This window comes from Grammomys surdaster, unplaced genomic scaffold (genome assembly GCF_004785775.1).
Source record: "Grammomys surdaster isolate TR1022 unplaced genomic scaffold, NIH_TR_1.0 363, whole genome shotgun sequence".
NCBI lineage: Eukaryota > Metazoa > Chordata > Mammalia > Rodentia > Muridae > Grammomys > Grammomys surdaster.
In genome coordinates this window covers 808,569-825,188 of record NW_021604782.1, presented here as the reverse complement: position 1 = coordinate 825,188, position 16,620 = coordinate 808,569, and the positions used below count along the sequence as shown (strand labels likewise).

Sequence of the window (16,620 nt, the reverse complement as noted above, 5' to 3'; positions counted from 1 at the left end):
AACCTGGAGAAATTTGAAAAACTAAGTAAAGTATAAATACTTTGTGATATAAGTTGAGCACCTTATTTTACTTTGAATGTCCCCAGAAGTATTTCATCTAAGGAGGTCATAGCACCACCAATAGGAATTGTATTCTACAGTATGATACATGATTTTCAGAGCATAATTTCTAAGAGGCTGAACTTGATGCACAATAAAAATGACACTTAAAAACCCCTATGAAGACATAATTAATTGTGTCAGTAGGTAAAAGTGCTTGTCAAAGAAGCTGAAAGATTTGAACTTGATCCCTTGAGCCTGTGGTGAAAAAGAAGTAATAAACCCAAAAGTTATCTTCAGACCTCCACACATGTACCATCCCATATACATAACTATGCTCACACACATATATGACATGCATATACTAAAAATTGTAAATTTTAAAGGCTCTCTATTAATCAATACTGTCTAGGTGGTATATGGATTATATGTTATACAGGACATATGGTCATAATGCCAGCCATAAACTTAGTAGTGAAACAGAGTACTGAATCAAGGGATCTCACACTTCACAAGCTCATGGAAATGTGTAGATACTGATGCTCTGCTAGTAAAGAAGGGAAACCTAGTATGCCTGTCAACTTCAATCAAGATGAATTACTGCAATTTCCAAGATTTATCAAAACCATCATGGGGTTGGGCTCAGCAAAAGTCAACTACCATTTCTTGCCTGTGAAATACAATCATTCTGAGTTTTGTTCAAGGATGCTGGCCCTCCTAAGCAGTCCAATCCTTTGCAATTTGATAAATGAAGTGCCCTTTGTTCTGCCTTACAGAATGTAATTAACTGGAGGATCTTTCAGCTTTTCACAGAATATTTACTTAAACATGTTTACTTTCACGTACCATCTGCCAGATCTGAGCTGCTATTTCTACTTTACAGAACATGAACCTTCACTTTTTCAAGCTCTCGCCAGAGATGCTGGCAGATTTTAACAGTTCCCTGGGGCAATGTGATGTTCTGCCCACAATTCCCTGATCTATGAATACACTTAGTGTATCATCCCATGGATAAATCCGTCTAAAGGCTTCTGTGAATACTATTAACAGAACCCTCCTCCTCTCTTGTAAGTCTGTTACAAATACATGTTTTGTTGTATGTGTTGATATTATGGCTAGATAAGGGCATGTAAATAGATCGTAGAATAAGGACTTTGTTGGTTTCAATGGGAAAAAATTATTTATTTTTAAACAAGATGAGGTTCTTAGCCTTTTACAAGAAGTAAGATGTGTTTTATAGTTATCAACAGCACAGAATAACCCAGAGTCCCCTTTCTTGCATGTATATTAACCCTACTCTTTTTCTTCAAGCACTCAACCTTTCATTTCTCCCCAAGCAGGGCCTTCACTCTGGCATAGCAGAATAGCTGGACTCAGAATTATTCACCTTCCAGATATCTCTGAAGCTCTTGTTGTCTTCTAATTAAGTCTCTGGACCAAGCTGAAGCTGTCTTTGTCCTCCAGCCACAGGAGATGAGAGTCCCATTAGTGCTTCCTTTAATGCTTTAGTGCTTCCAATTAAAGATATTAAATTCTTTAATTTCTGCCTTTTCTGAACTACTCACACACCTAGGATAGTGCATGCATGAGGTAGCTTCTTTCAGTGGTACCTCATAACAGCTCAATGGTAGTAACAGTTTCAACACTTTCTTTAAAATTCCAATTGCCAGATCACACCATTTCTATCCAAAATTAGCAGGGACTCTGCTCATACCAACTCAAAATTGAAAATTATCAGCTTTCTTTGACATTTGTATAAGCTCACATCCTCCGAGACAGAGATACTTAGATATTTATATCCAGCTAGTTAAGTGGGACATTCATGTGAGAATAACACATAGCAGAGAGCAAAGGAAGCAGTAATGAAGGGATGGAAGAAACAAACTAGAATATACTGGCAACAAACATATCAACCTCTATGAACTGGGGAGCTAATTAGAACTCAAAACTCTGAAATAGTTGTCTAATCTTTATTGCCATCTGCTGATAAAACTTTGGATATAGTAAACCACAGAAAGAAAGCAAGGACTAACTCCTCCATTTAATGGCAAGAACACTTATCTGTCAACTGATGGAATTATCAAAGATGGAATAGTGAATGCCTTGATCCAAAGATTGGCAATCCATTATATATTGCAGCATCCATTTCAGTTTGCTGTACTATTCAACGTTAAAAAAAAAATTGAGAGCTGGAGAAATAGCTCAATGTTAGAGTGCCTGTCTATAGAAAACTCTGGGTAACAGGAAAAGTAATACGGAAGAAGGAAGAAAAAAAGGGAAGGAAAGGAAAGGAGAGGAAAGGAAAGAAGGGAAAGGAAAGAAAGTGCAAGGAAAAGAGAAAGATGAAAACTCAGATTCAAACACATAAAGGAAACACAAAATAATATCTGGCCAAAGAGATCAAACAAAAGCAATATCTGAACAACAGAATATATATCAAAAGTTAGACTGCTAGTCAATGATACAAGTGTATACTGGAGGACATCCAATTTGTATCCTGTAGCTTAAATACAAAGTATGAAGGAACAGAGGTCATAATTCAAAATGGGAAAGATTAAGTATGCTACCTCAGAAACCAGTTACTAATTGATAATTATTCATAATTCTGTTTTACTACTAACCTCTGGCTATTTGAAACAGAACAGAAATTATGCATTGTATTCTGTGTCTTATATACCCAGGTTAATTGCCCAAAAATGGTAAATGATAAAACAAAGTACTTTTTTTTATTGGCTATTTTATTTACATTTCAGATGTTATCCCATTACCCCATTTCCCACCGGCCCTCCTCCTGATTCTATGAGGATGTGTCCCCAACTAACCCCCAACTCCCACCTCCCCATCCTCGAATTCCCCCACACTCAGCATCCAACCTTCATGGGACCAAGAATCTCCTCTCCCACCTATGCCCAACAAGGCCATCTTCCCCTATATATACAAATAAAGCCATGGGTCCCTCCCTATGTGCTGCCAGGCTGGTGGTTTAGACGCTGGGAGCTCTGGTTGGTTGGTATTGTTGTTCTCTTCATGGGGCTGCAAACCCTTTCAGCTCCTTCAGTCTTCTCTCTAACTCCTCCATTGAGAACTCCTTGATCAGTTCAATGGTTAGCTGTGAGCATCCACCTCTGAATATGTCAGACAATGGCAGACCTCTAAGGAGACAGCTACATCAGGAGAGCAACAAAATAAAAATAAAGTACTCTTATAATTAGGTAGATTGTCAAGTATTTTGTGGAATGGTATTTCATCTCTTTGCAAATATTCAAAAATAAATACCTTTACAATTTGAGAAAAAAATAAGAAGAAAAAAAAAGAAATAAAGACATATCCTAAACTGGAAAAAAATACCTTTATATACTATACAATAGATCTGTAAATCCCTTGTTGCCACACTATCAAATAAGTTTGTTAAATTTCCAAACTTTGGACTTTCTTGATAGGTCTTTTATATGAATTGGGTTTTTTAAAGGGCTTATAGTCACCTACATGGTGTGGTGCAAAAACACTCATAATAAAAGTGAGCTAAGTACTACTTTCACACCTCCGATGGCGATGAACTTAAAACGTCAGAAAGCATTCATTTATATTTTGCTGAACTGTACCTTGTCCAACTGAAGAAAAACTGAGACATGATTTTGTGCTCAAAATAAAGATGCCAATCTGTCTGGTATTTATGAAATTTTCCTATTTGACAAAATGATAATTTCTTAAGAACTATGTCAAACATTTTGGCAATATTAGTAAGACAATATAAGTGTATCAAAAAATCTTTGCAAAGAAGTTTGGTATAATTTATTTCTTCATGTATATTGTTAATCCTGATTTATTTCATGTTCTCTCTATGCCAAGCATTAAATATGCTGTTTATCCCTTTTCTTCTATCTCCAAATAAGCATGGTGGGTACTATGTATATGTTTTCTTTTAAAATCTTCTGAAATATGACAAAACATGAATGTTATCTAGATTTCTGCTCCTCTCCTAGCTGTAGCCCCTATAAAATTTTTAAAACTCACTAGCCTATATGGTAACTACCATAAACTATGGTAGAATTTCTCATGCTTATTTATATGTCAAAAATGTATCAAATAGTTTAATAATGAGAGATAACACTAGTTGCTATTTTAGTCAACTGTAGTCACAACAATCCCATGTAATAAGTTGTCCCAAACTTTGACATTCAATATTAGGAGTTTGTTTCTTGTTAACAATTCCATGAACCACAGAATCTTTCTGGATCCACTAGTCTTACCAGTTAAGGCCAGGTCCTAGGTTCCAGTCTGTTCCCTGTGCCTCTCATTCTTCTGGAACAAACTAGCATTAAAGAACCATCACATTCTTTTTGTGGCATTAGTAGGAACTAAGAGAGCCAATACAAGAATACAAACAGCTTCCTGATTGTAGCTTTATCATGACTGCCAGTACTTCATTGCCTAAGTTAAGTCAACTGGCCAAAGTTTCAAAGCTATAGATGTGCAATAATTCCACGAAGAAGGAAATTTTGAATCCAATGAAAAAAATCTTGCCCTGTTGCTCTATTTGTTATAATTACGCTTGAGTCTCCCACCTACAAAATGTAATCCTACAGTGATTGAAAGCCATACCTTATTTGATATCAGGCTCAAAGTATACAATCTTTGTTGATGCTTATTTCATACTGAGACTTGCGCAGAAGAGACAGCATCTATTTATAGCATCTCAGCTTCCTAATTGAAGTTAAAATCTTGAAGCGGTATAAGTTGAAAGACATACCATTTCTCTATTTTTTAACTTTTTAACTTGTTCTTTGTGAATTTCACATCATTCACTCAATTCCACTCCTCTCCTCCTCCTCTCATACCTTTCTTCTATCCTTGTAAATCCTTCACAATAAATGGAAAAAGAAGATCTCATTGTGGAAGCTGTAGTGTGTCACAGTGTGTTCCACAGTACACTTTTTGTCTACACTTCTTTGCCTGGAAATGCTCATTGCAGTGATTCACTGGTCTTGTAGCCTCCGGCTTCTGCTACTTTGTCAAAACTAGAACCTCACTGAGAAGCCTCTCAGACAGCCTGCTGTTGTCCTGTGTCTTGGAGATGTAGTTTTGGATCTGTTGGACCAGCCCCTCCAGCAGTTAACTAATAGTGTACATGTTGAGGTACTGCAGTTGGTGAGGGAAAGGGACAACTCTCCCTGTTCTCACAACCCCAGGGCTGTTCTTTACTATTCTTGAGTTTCCAGTTTGGCCTTTCTTCATTGTGTCCACATCCTTCTGTTTTTTTTTCTTTTTTTTTCCCTCTTCCATTTCTCGATCACTTATTTGCTCTTCTTAGTGGTGCCCAGGGTCCCTAAGTGTCTGAGGTTATCTTAGGAGCGGTCTCAAGAGGGTTTAGCTCTGCTTGTGCTTTATGGCTCTGAGAAGAGGTCATCTCGGTCATGGTCTGCTCCCCACCACCCCATGCCTGCACGGCAGCAGACTTGTGGTCATCTCAGGCTAGCTCCCTCTCCAGGACTACTGGTGCTGGTCTGGTGGTTGTCTAGAGCTCACTCTTTGTCAAGCCCACATTAATAGCCCCTTGTGAGGGTCATCTGCCTTGGGCTCACCTCTGTCTGGGGCCCACAGGACCCAGGCAGGGTATTTCTAGTCTCCAGCTTGCTTCCCATCCTGGGAACCCTTCTGGACCTGTGTGGCACTGAATTGGTGGTCGTCTCAGGCTAGCTCCCTATCTGGGATCCCTGGCTCATAGGGCAGAGAACTAAATGTAAACATAACTTTGCTCCTCTCTGCCACCTACTGGTGCAAACGTGACACAGCCGTCACATCTGCACCGCCGGAAAGGGCTTCTTGATGGTAGCATCTCATTAACTAAGTAAAGCAATATCACCAAAACCAATATTGATGAAATATACAAATGTTCACCTCCCATAAAGGCTGAGAGGAGAAAATAATTACTAGTTGAATAAGCTGAATGATCACGGTTCTTTATTAAATAACACCAATGAGCAAGATAAAAAAGCATAGTTCATATAGCTTTTATTAAATTCTACAAATAATAAGTTTATAATGGCCCCTTCCTTCTTCCCTTATGTCATATATATGGGAAAAGTTATTATAATATATTGTGTTTGCAAAAGAGTATGTAATTATTATTGAGCCTACATCTCTCATTAGTGGAAAGCCATTTTTCCATATGGGCCAGTATCACAGGGATTCCAAAGCTTTCCTTAAGGATCTGAATGCAAGTCATTGACCAGTATATACACAGACTAGAAGCTGCTGCTTCTTCTCTCCAGAAGTTTTCAGCTTCAGATTTCTCATCTTCAGAGACCTCCTATAGAAACTAGACAACCTCTCCCAAAGTGCTGTACATAATAAACATGCCAAAGTTGTAGCTGCAGCCCATACTAAGTGTCATTTCATCTGAGTGCACAGTCCTCACCTACCCACGGCTTTTCTGTATAGGTGTCAATATCTCTGTACATTCTTCACTCCCTTGCCACTCCTAGTCAGGGCTTCAGGCACCAAGATTTGCAGGGCATCATACACATGAGGGAAAATGGATTATTTCAACTGGTATTTATTTATTTATTTATTTATTTATTTATTTATTTATTTATTCAATGGCCAGTCATGTTTGGTTTTATCTTTCATCTCTGGACTATGAAGTGTCTGTTTCCTAGCCTTCTAGGCCAGACAGCATATGGCACGAACTTCCTCAAGTCAAACCAGACATTGATTGGCCAAATTTTATAACTGTATGATTAGTCATCTAAGTTAGTGCACATAAAGAATTTATATCTTTAGCAAATACATCAACTGAGATGAAAACATTTGAGATTGTATCATTGACTCCATAAAAATAATGTGGCCAAGCTAGGCAGTGGTGGTGCACGCCTTTAATCGCAGCACTTGGGAGGCAGAGGCAGGCAGATTTCTGAGTTCTAGGCCAGCCTGGTCTACAGAGTGAGTTCTAAGCCAGCCAGGGCTATACAGAGAAACCTTGTCTCAATCAATCAATCAATCAATCAATCAATAAATAAATAAATAAATAAATAAATAAAGTAGCCTAATCATGTGAACTCTATGAGATCATGTGTCTGAATTAGAACTAGTAGCAAGTTCTTGATGTGATCAACTCTGGGAGACTGCCAACTTTACAGGTTCCAAAAAGTAATGGTGTTTATCAAAAGTAATGCTGTTCTAGATGTTCAGTTGGGACTGGTATCCACAACTCTATACTTTGATCATTTATGGGTTTCTGTAATGGTCTTTATGAGTTACAAAGGGAAATGTCTTTGATAAGGGTTGAGGCCCGCATGTACCTTCATGCATAAAGACAAAATTTGAATGTAGTTAGGAATTGGGCTGGTTTAGTAAAGGGGTGGTTGTAGATTTTCCTTCAATGTTCATGACTGTACTAGCCCTGGGTAGTTGCCACTACCCAGGTTTCCACTTGGAGGCTTTTGTTGAGCAGGTCTTAAATCCAATTAGAAGTTAGGTCTCCTGAGGAATGCCTTGAGATATGCCTACTGCTATTCGTACCTTGAGATATGCCCTGCTGAATCCAGAAACCTGACCCCTCTTAAGGTTAAGGGTTTGAATGATTTGGCCACATTGTTTTCTTGGAATCAATGGCACAATCTCAAATGTTTCCATCTCAGTTAATATATTTGGTAAAGATATAAATTCTGCACATATGCACACGTGTGTGTGTGTGTGTGTGTATGTGTGTGTGTGTGTGACCTTTAGGGTTATCTTGCCGGTTGCTGTTTGCTGGTGATGTTTTTCATAGGCATCATAGCTAGTTAGGACTGTTTTTTTCTCTTTCTCTCTCTCCTTTGGAAGCTTTCATAATGCCTTCCAGTGTCATAGAAGCTTGTCCGCAGAAACAAGACATGCAGGTCAGTTCCAGCTCAGGGACCTCTCAGTTAGTCTGGTGTCTGAAGTATATTATGGTTTCAGCAATAAGAACTTACCTTTCTGGCTAGAGGGATGGCTCAGCGGTTAAAAGCACAGCCTGCTCTTATAGAGGTCCTGAGTTCAATTCCCAGCAACTATATGGTGGCTCACAACCATCTGTAATGAGATCTGATGCCCTCTTCTGGTGTGTCTGAAGACAGTGACAGTGTACTCACATACATAAAATAAATAAATCTTAAAAAAAACCAAAACCAACAAAAAAACTTACCTTTCCCTTTGAGTGGCATCCAAACACAATAGCAGTAGGCTATATGTTTTAGAGTCTCTTGGACAGCCCTGACAAATAATTGTGGGGTATTTTTGTTTTTTGTTTTTTGTTTTTTTTTTTTAAAGGGGTTCTTTCATTAGAATTAACCTAGTAGATTGAGCTTATTGGCTAGCAACCACTCTCTGCCTATGAGTACTAGGGCTACAGACAAATTCATCATACCAAGTTTTTTTACTTGCATGCCAAGAATACAAACTTGGGTTATCATGTTTAGCTGACAGCACTTTACTGACTGTATCACATCTTCACCAACTCTGACTGGGAATTAATTGTTTTCCCATATTAACTCACTGGTTCTTAATTCTTTCACAGAGTCTTTATTTCCAAATTTATTTTCTTCATTTTAGAAATGCTAACTACATTTTGTATTTGATGTTCATGTTTTTTGATTTAATATATTTTTACTTATTCACATTACATCCTTCGCACTCTTCCACTCCTCCACAATCCTTGTTCCCTCCTCCTCCCCTTCCCTTCTGAGAGGGTGGAGGTCCCCCTAGCTGTGTAGCCCCAACCCCTGGCTCTTCAAGTCTCTGTGAGTCTAGGTGCTTCCACTTCCACTGAGGTCAGACAAGGCAACCTAGACAGTAGAGCATTTCCCACATACAGGCAACAGCTTTTGGGATAGCCTCAGCTATCCCACATGAAGTTGTGCGGGACCCACATGAAGGTCTAGCTGCACATCTGTCACATTTGAGCACAAATTACTGTCATTAACATATGTCTTATCATAGTTATTGGTAACTGCACCATTTTATCCTGAGTCTGTTTTTGATGAGGCATAAAGAGTTAACTTTCTAAGAACTTATCTGTGAGAATCTGGAACATGGTTAGGGTATGGATAAGAAGGAAAGGGCTAAGGCAAGATATCTCAGAAAAGAAAGATACCTGAGTTTCTCACATTCAAACTAGTTCACACTCAGACTACATCAGTCATTCAAAGTTGACAAATAATCCTATTACTAAGTTCTCAGGGATTTCTGATCCAGATGGACATAAGCTGTTCTGTTTCCACTAAAACCTCCATGTTTTAGAACAGCCTTTTTCTTTGTAAATAGGATTCTGGATGGAGTAAAAAAGTTAGTAGTTTTGGCATGAGTAACTTCAGATTTTTAAGGAAATATATAAATTCAATCTGTTTTGTACCTACAATGTTACTTATACATTTACGATTTCAAGACTGAATATATATATATATGTATATGTATATATATACATATACATATATATGCATATATATATATATAATGTATGTATACACAAACACAAAAACATGCACACAAATATACATATATTAGAAAGAGGACCTGATTATGAGAGAAAACAAATGGATTATAATGGAGGAGTAGGAGGAAAAATAAATATTTTAATTTAAAAATTTTCTATAAAAAGAAAATTTTCATGTACTTTATGTTTTAGAATTGACATAATTATTAAACAACACACACAAGTGTATGTATGAATATAGTTATAAACATCAATGCTATATTTAGAAGAAAATAATAGCTAATTTATGCCAATCTTCATTTGTATTCTTTTTATATTATTAAACAGAATTAGAATTATTATAGGTTTTAAAAGTTGATTGAATTATGATAAATTGAAACAAGATTAAATGTCTGCTCACTGCTTTACCTTTATGTTTATAAGTCATTAACACTAAAAGGGGGATAATAAACTTCCATTATTTGATTCCTCAAAGACACTTATGACTATTTTGCTTCAATGAACTAAATTCTAATCCTTTTCTTTCCCAATGACTGATATTTTAATCATTTGAAAAGAATTAACAATGTAACACTTTGAGTTTGAAATTGGCGTAGAATTAGAAATAATGTGGCAATATACTTTTAAAAATATCAGGTCTCACAGGTTGTTGGCTCCACTGTATGCATTGGCATTATGGATACTTAATAAACTAAGTCTCCTTAGCCCAAGCAGCCTGAAGAGCACTCAGAATTGTGCTCATAATTGTTCAAGGAGCACAGAGATCAAAGGTGAAGCACCTACTTTAATTTCCAGGGACTATCTGAATGAAAATTGTTCAAATTCATATCAGTACACATTGAGTTTTTCTAATTAACATGGATGTTTCTTTCTTCAGGGAATACATGAGTGAGGCTGACTAAATGCATTTTTCATAGTCTGTATTTTTTTAAGTTCCACTTAGCCCAGTAGTCCATTATTGTATTTATGCCAAAGTAGAACACTTCTTTTACCTTATAACAGAAACACTAAATTAATATGACCTTTCTGTGCTTTGTGTGGGCATTTATTTCTCTATTTTATGTCTAACTCATCCTAACAATTTCAAGAAAGAAAAAACCTAAAAAAAAAAAAAGCTACTATAGGCTTTATTGTAGAATTGAATGTTTTCTCTTTTCTTTCTTATTTTTATTAACTATCCTTTTCATGCCTTCTTGATAGACCATAAAGGCTTCCATATCTATGGGGCTTGTGGAGGCATTCATTCTTTTATTCCTGCATAAAATCCTTACTTTAATCTAAACAATGATAAACTATCAGTGAAGCCTTAACAGATAACTGCCTCATCTGTAAACAGTCTAGTAGGCACTGATAATCTGGGTACTATAACTTTGATTGTTTGATTATTTGATTATTTGATAAGGTGAACTGGTTACCAGCCTAAGCAAAATAAATCTATCTCTGAAATAGATACCCATCCTCAGCCTGTGATTATTTTGTGTAGAAGAATGAGCAGAGACATTGAAAACATGAGAAGAATTTATTTCAGGAGGTTAACCACTGCAAGTTACAAGTTGGAATGGCTATGTGACAAAAAAACATGAATAGTCTTTAGTGCAAGCAGCATCAACTGACAAGCAGCAAGGAAGTAAGGCCTTGAGTCCTACAGCTGCAAGTAACTGAATTCTGCCACCAACCAAAATAAACATGGTCATAGGTCACAGATTCTTTCCCTAGAACTTCCAGGCATCAACTCAAGCTGTCCATAAAAACTGAAATCTTCATTTTAACCTTTGAGAACTTGGGTAGATAATTTGTTTACACCATGCCCAGTACTTGACATAGCGAGCCATAGATTACAAAGGCAATGCAATTGTAGACTACTACATCTGGTAAAGACCAGCTGCAAGCTAATAAAAAGGGGAAAGGTTAGAGCTAACTGACTTCAAAGCTAAAAATGTCTGTACTGTGTGAAGGTGATTTTTAATGAATAATGAGTAAATGGAGGATGACAAAACAGGAAAAACATCCAGTGTATGAGTTTGGAGAATGTACAAAAATTTATTTATTGTTTATTACAGCTAACCACATGCTTCAACTGCAATTCTTCCTGAAGCTATCTTTTTCATATCACAAAAACATATTTCAATAAAGTTGCTCTTTGTTTAACGTTACTAGTTTATTTTATTATTTTCTGTCAAGATTACTAAGAGATGTCCAGCATGGGACCAAAAAGATTTATTAGCTAAAACACTCCAAAAAAAAATTCTCAAACCTTTTAATTCAGGATTTGAAGGCATTTACCCACTCACTAAAGTGTCCTCGTATTTTACACAGCTCAATTTGCCATAGTAAAGACAGTTACCTTGGGAATGAATGGCATCTATTAGACCACAGTATTGCCTTTCTAGAGAAGGCATTTCATGCTCTAAAACTTAGTTTGCCTAATACTCTAAATGTTTCCCCAAAGATTCCCACAACTTAATGTGCCTGGGAATGTTAGCTGAAATGGCAAAGAAACTTTGCAGGTGTAGTTAAAATCATGATAAAAGTTCATTCCAAGTTATTTAGGCTGAAGTATAATCACAAAGTTTCTCAATAGTATAAAAGCCATTTATTTTGTTTAAGATGTCATTAAATCAATGAAGATTTCAAGTGCTTTCTGACTTGCAGATAACATGAAGTTCTCTTTTTCTCCACCAGCCTTTAAATCTAAGTTAGTCTGCTAACACTGTTCAGTTCACAGTGAATACTTGTTCCCCTGTATTTATGACTGTCAAGAATCCAACATTCTCTTTTCATCAATATATTCCAATGTGGAGCGCATTAACCATCAGACAGCAAGTTCTTCACCAGTAATTATTAAATTGAACAAACATTCAGGTGGTTAGAATTAGCCATTCTCAAAATAATAAATAGCATGATACCCTAAGAACAAATAATGTGGCATTTCTCCTCTGATCACTACCCCTAAATGTGACAAGCTCAAGTGGAAGTAACCAGCGTCTAAATGTGACAATCACAGAGTTAGGTGCTCTCCAACCTTCTACTGCATGGGCACTTTCTGTTAGAAGATCTTAAATATTATCTACATGTCTCATACCCCATCTCAATTTTCTTCAGAGTAGAGGCTAAATTTTAAGTTTTGTTTTGTTTTTGTTTTTTGTTGTTATTGAGTTTTGTTTTTAGAAAATTATGATTAATAAAATTAACTGGCTGTAATACCTACATTGTGTTAAAGGAGAGAGACCACAGTCTAACTATGCACTGACCACCCCATAGCATTCCTGATTATCCTCATTTGTGGAGATGGAGAGAGAGAGAGAGAGAGAGAGAGAGAGAGAGAGAGAGAGAGAGAGATTATAATGCTCATTTCTGAGGCTCACTGTGATTAACTTTTACCAATTTCATTTACAAAGCACTGTCACATCTAAGGTCACCGACAATTTCAGTATTTGTGAATAGGAATATGTAGAATTTAGATATGGAAATTAAACTGAGCCTAGCCTTATGGAAACTATTTTATTTTGACTGTGATATCTGCCTAGAGCCTTAGGTAAATACAGATATTTTCCTTAGCCATTATTGATAAGCCACAAAGAGCCAGAACAAAACTTCCCAGAGTAGCTGCAATATAGCTAGGCATAATTCATGTTCTGCCAGAAATAGCAAGAGCTTTTTGAGTAACCAGCTGGTCATAGACACAAGAATGGGAAGAGCTACTGGTCTCACCATTGACATTAATATCAATGATATTAATGACCATAAATTGAGAATACTTATATGGAGCAATTGACAGGTGGAAGAGGGGATTGGACTGTCAACATATTACATGAAAAACCTGTATATCATAGCTGAAGCAAGAAAATATTAACTGCTTACATTAATTCTCATAGTCTATTTAAATTTGGCTTAGCTTAATGTGTTAATGTAGCTGTAACTTTTGTTGCCAAGTCTCTGGATTTTTCCAGTCTATGTATTATCTTTTATTTAGGCAGGAAGGAAAAAAATGGTAGTCTGAGAAAAGCTAGCTGCAGCATTTATTGCCCAATTTCTGGGTTTATCCAGTCTCTGTATTGTCTGTCTAGTCTGTATTGTCCACCACTTTGTGATGGATCACTTGGGCTAGCCCTTTTGAAGTTGATTTGCATGCAGGTTTTCTTTTGTTTTGTTTTGTTTTTTGTTCATTCGTTTGTTTGTTTTGTCTTGTTTTATTTGAGAAATCAGTAATTGAGACAGTCTGTGAATTATTTGGGCTATTTGTTTTTTGAAGACATCCATGTCTCCAGTGATAATAGATTTTCCTTGGTCAGATCTTATTTTTATAAGTTTTGTTCATCCAATCTCATCTTTGTTCTGTTGGTATCCATTTTTTCACCCCTGTAGATACATAAGGATAACCATGTCCCCATCTGAACGCTATTATAGGTTTCCATTTTAATGTCAACTCATCTTTATAGAATATTGTTGGCCTAGTTCCTCAGTTTTCTTGACCCATTGTCTCTCAGTTGCTGTTGTTCTTTTTCCACCAACCTTAAGAAAATTGAGAGTTCTAGCCTAAAATTTAGATTCATGTCTTGCTTGTTCCTTGACTATTTTCATCTACTGTATTGGTAGACCCTCAACCTAGAGCTGACCTTACTACATGCAGGTAATTAAAATGATATAAAAGCAAAAAGGAGGAGGGGGGATGGGATAGGGGGTTCTAGAGAGGGAAAATGGGGAAAAACGATGACAACTGAAAGGTTAATAAATAAAATATCCAACAAAAAAGAAAAAATAAAGAAAATTGAGAGTTAACAAAGCATTATGTAGTCTGTCACTAGGGGCTTTCATTCTCCCTTTTTGTTTAATAAGCATCTCTTTTAAGGTATTAATGGCTCTTTCTATAATTGTTTGTCCTGTGGAATTGTGTGATATATCAGTAACATGTTTTATATTATAATATCCCAAGGATTACTTCATCTTATTTGATACATATGTGGGAGCATTTTCAGTTTTAATTTGTGCGTGTATCCCCATAATTGCCATTATTTCCAATAAATGTTTAATTACACAATCAGCCTATTCAGAACTTAAATTAGTTGCCCACTGACATCCTTAGTATGTTATGGAATGGTGTATATACCTTTGTTTTCCAAATTCTGCAAAATGGAAATCATACATCTGCCAAATGTCATATTTTTGGTACCCCTAGGGCTTACTACCATCAGGTAATGGAGTTCTGTTGTATAGTGAACACGTAAGACTATTTATTTTATTTCTTTGGCTTGTTGCCAAGTGATGGGCATTTTTTATTTAAATATTTTTCATTAACATGATGTTTCTTGTAAAATTTTGAGCCTTCCAACACATTTCCTATTAGTAATTGGTCAGTTTCCTCAATTCTATGAGCTAATGGACAAGACAAATCTGTATGAAACCAAATATGATATATAATGGAAAGTTTCTACTTCTGATCATCTCTTGTAATCTTATAAAAATCAATGTTAATTCCTAGTTATCAGATACAAATTCAACAGTCTCTACATGCAAAACAACATTGTCTGCATATAAAAAATAAGTAATTATCTTAAGAGGTTCTGGATAATCTAATAATACCATTTGAATACCATACAATTCTCATTTTTGAACCAATATATATGGACTTTGATCACCTTGCTTATTTTATCTAACTTATTATCTGCCATCCCCATCTTGTTAGCATCAGTAGAAAATGATGCTGTGTCTGGAATTGGTGTTCTTTTTACTATACATGGAATAATCCAATTAGTTCTTTTGATAAATTGTGTTAGTTTGCTTTTTGGATATGTTATTAATTTTACCCAAGAAGTTTTTTGCCAATCTCATTAATCATCTGTAATGACATACTCTCAGTATTTGTAAGAAGTACCATAATTTCAGCTAGATATGTTTCTGACAACTGGCATAGTCTTATTCTCCCTTTTATAATTAATTCAGAAATCTTTTCTATATATGTCTTCAATCTTTTACTTTGTTTATGAGCTAAGAATATCCACTCTATAATACTGTCTTCCCTTTGCAGAGTGAACCCAGTAGGAGAATGAGTTGAAGGTAAAATGACCAAAATATAATCAAAGTTAGGATCAATTCTATCCACATATGCCTCTTGCAGTCTTGGTTCTACAAGAGTTAACTCTTTTATTTGCTTCAACTTTTGGACATCTTGGACTGTTTAAATTTGAATCATCTTCTAATGTTTGAAACAAATTACTTACCTCATATGTATTTATGTAGGCCTCAGCCATTAATCTCCCATTAATTTTTGAAAATCATTAAAAGTTTACAATTGGTCCCTACTGTGATGTCCTGTTTTTTGACCAAAGGCACAGCTTGTGATTGTTCGTTATCACCTATATCAATACATTCCCCAGGAGCATCTACAATATCTACCTCTTCATTTGATTTCCCTGGAATTGCAGGAATATTAATTTGAGTACCCTATTTTTGTAAAAGATCCCATCTTATTCCCATAAGTTTATGAGTATGTCAGGCACATACCTATTTGCCCTTCTGGTCCCACACAGATAATCCATTGGACACTATTGTGTCCTATTTGTTATAACTTACCCATTTCTATAAATTGTCTGTTAATCTTCTGAAGTGGCCAATCTGGATTCCAAGACTTTTTGAGAAAGTATACTAACATCCACTCCTATATCCACCAAACCTTATATGTCAACATCTTTCATTTGTACCATTAATTTGTGTCTCTGTTCATTAACCACTGTTTGCCAGAATACACATTTTCCAGTGTACCCCAAAGTTCCTGTCCTTTCTACTGGACTTGACGTGTAATAAAATAAAAGTTCAGCAATTCTATCCCCTGCATCAATTTGCATCTCCTTTATCACATATGTCATAATTTTTATTTCTTCCTTGCTATCCCCATCTATTATACCTGGATGCACAATTAATCCTTGAGAAGTTAATTTACTCTTCCTAAATTTATTACCACTGTCACTGAAAGTAAGGGACAATACACACCAGTGGTTAACTTGTAACATTCAACTTTTGAGGATAATGTAAGACAGGCATCTGTAACCAGATCCAAAGTTTCACTTTTTTTGTAGCATGTATAAGATCAGAAATAAGTAATTTTGATTTCTTATCTGGTTTATACCTCC

At 36.0% G+C, this 16,620-nt stretch overlaps 1 pseudogene; it reads right to left on the bottom strand.

Moving 5' to 3' along the window:
* Positions 1 to 5,776: 5,776 nt before the first annotated feature.
* On the bottom strand, positions 5,777 to 5,862 carry LOC114631664 (annotated as a pseudogene).
* Between the last annotated feature and the right edge of the window lie 10,758 nt (positions 5,863 to 16,620).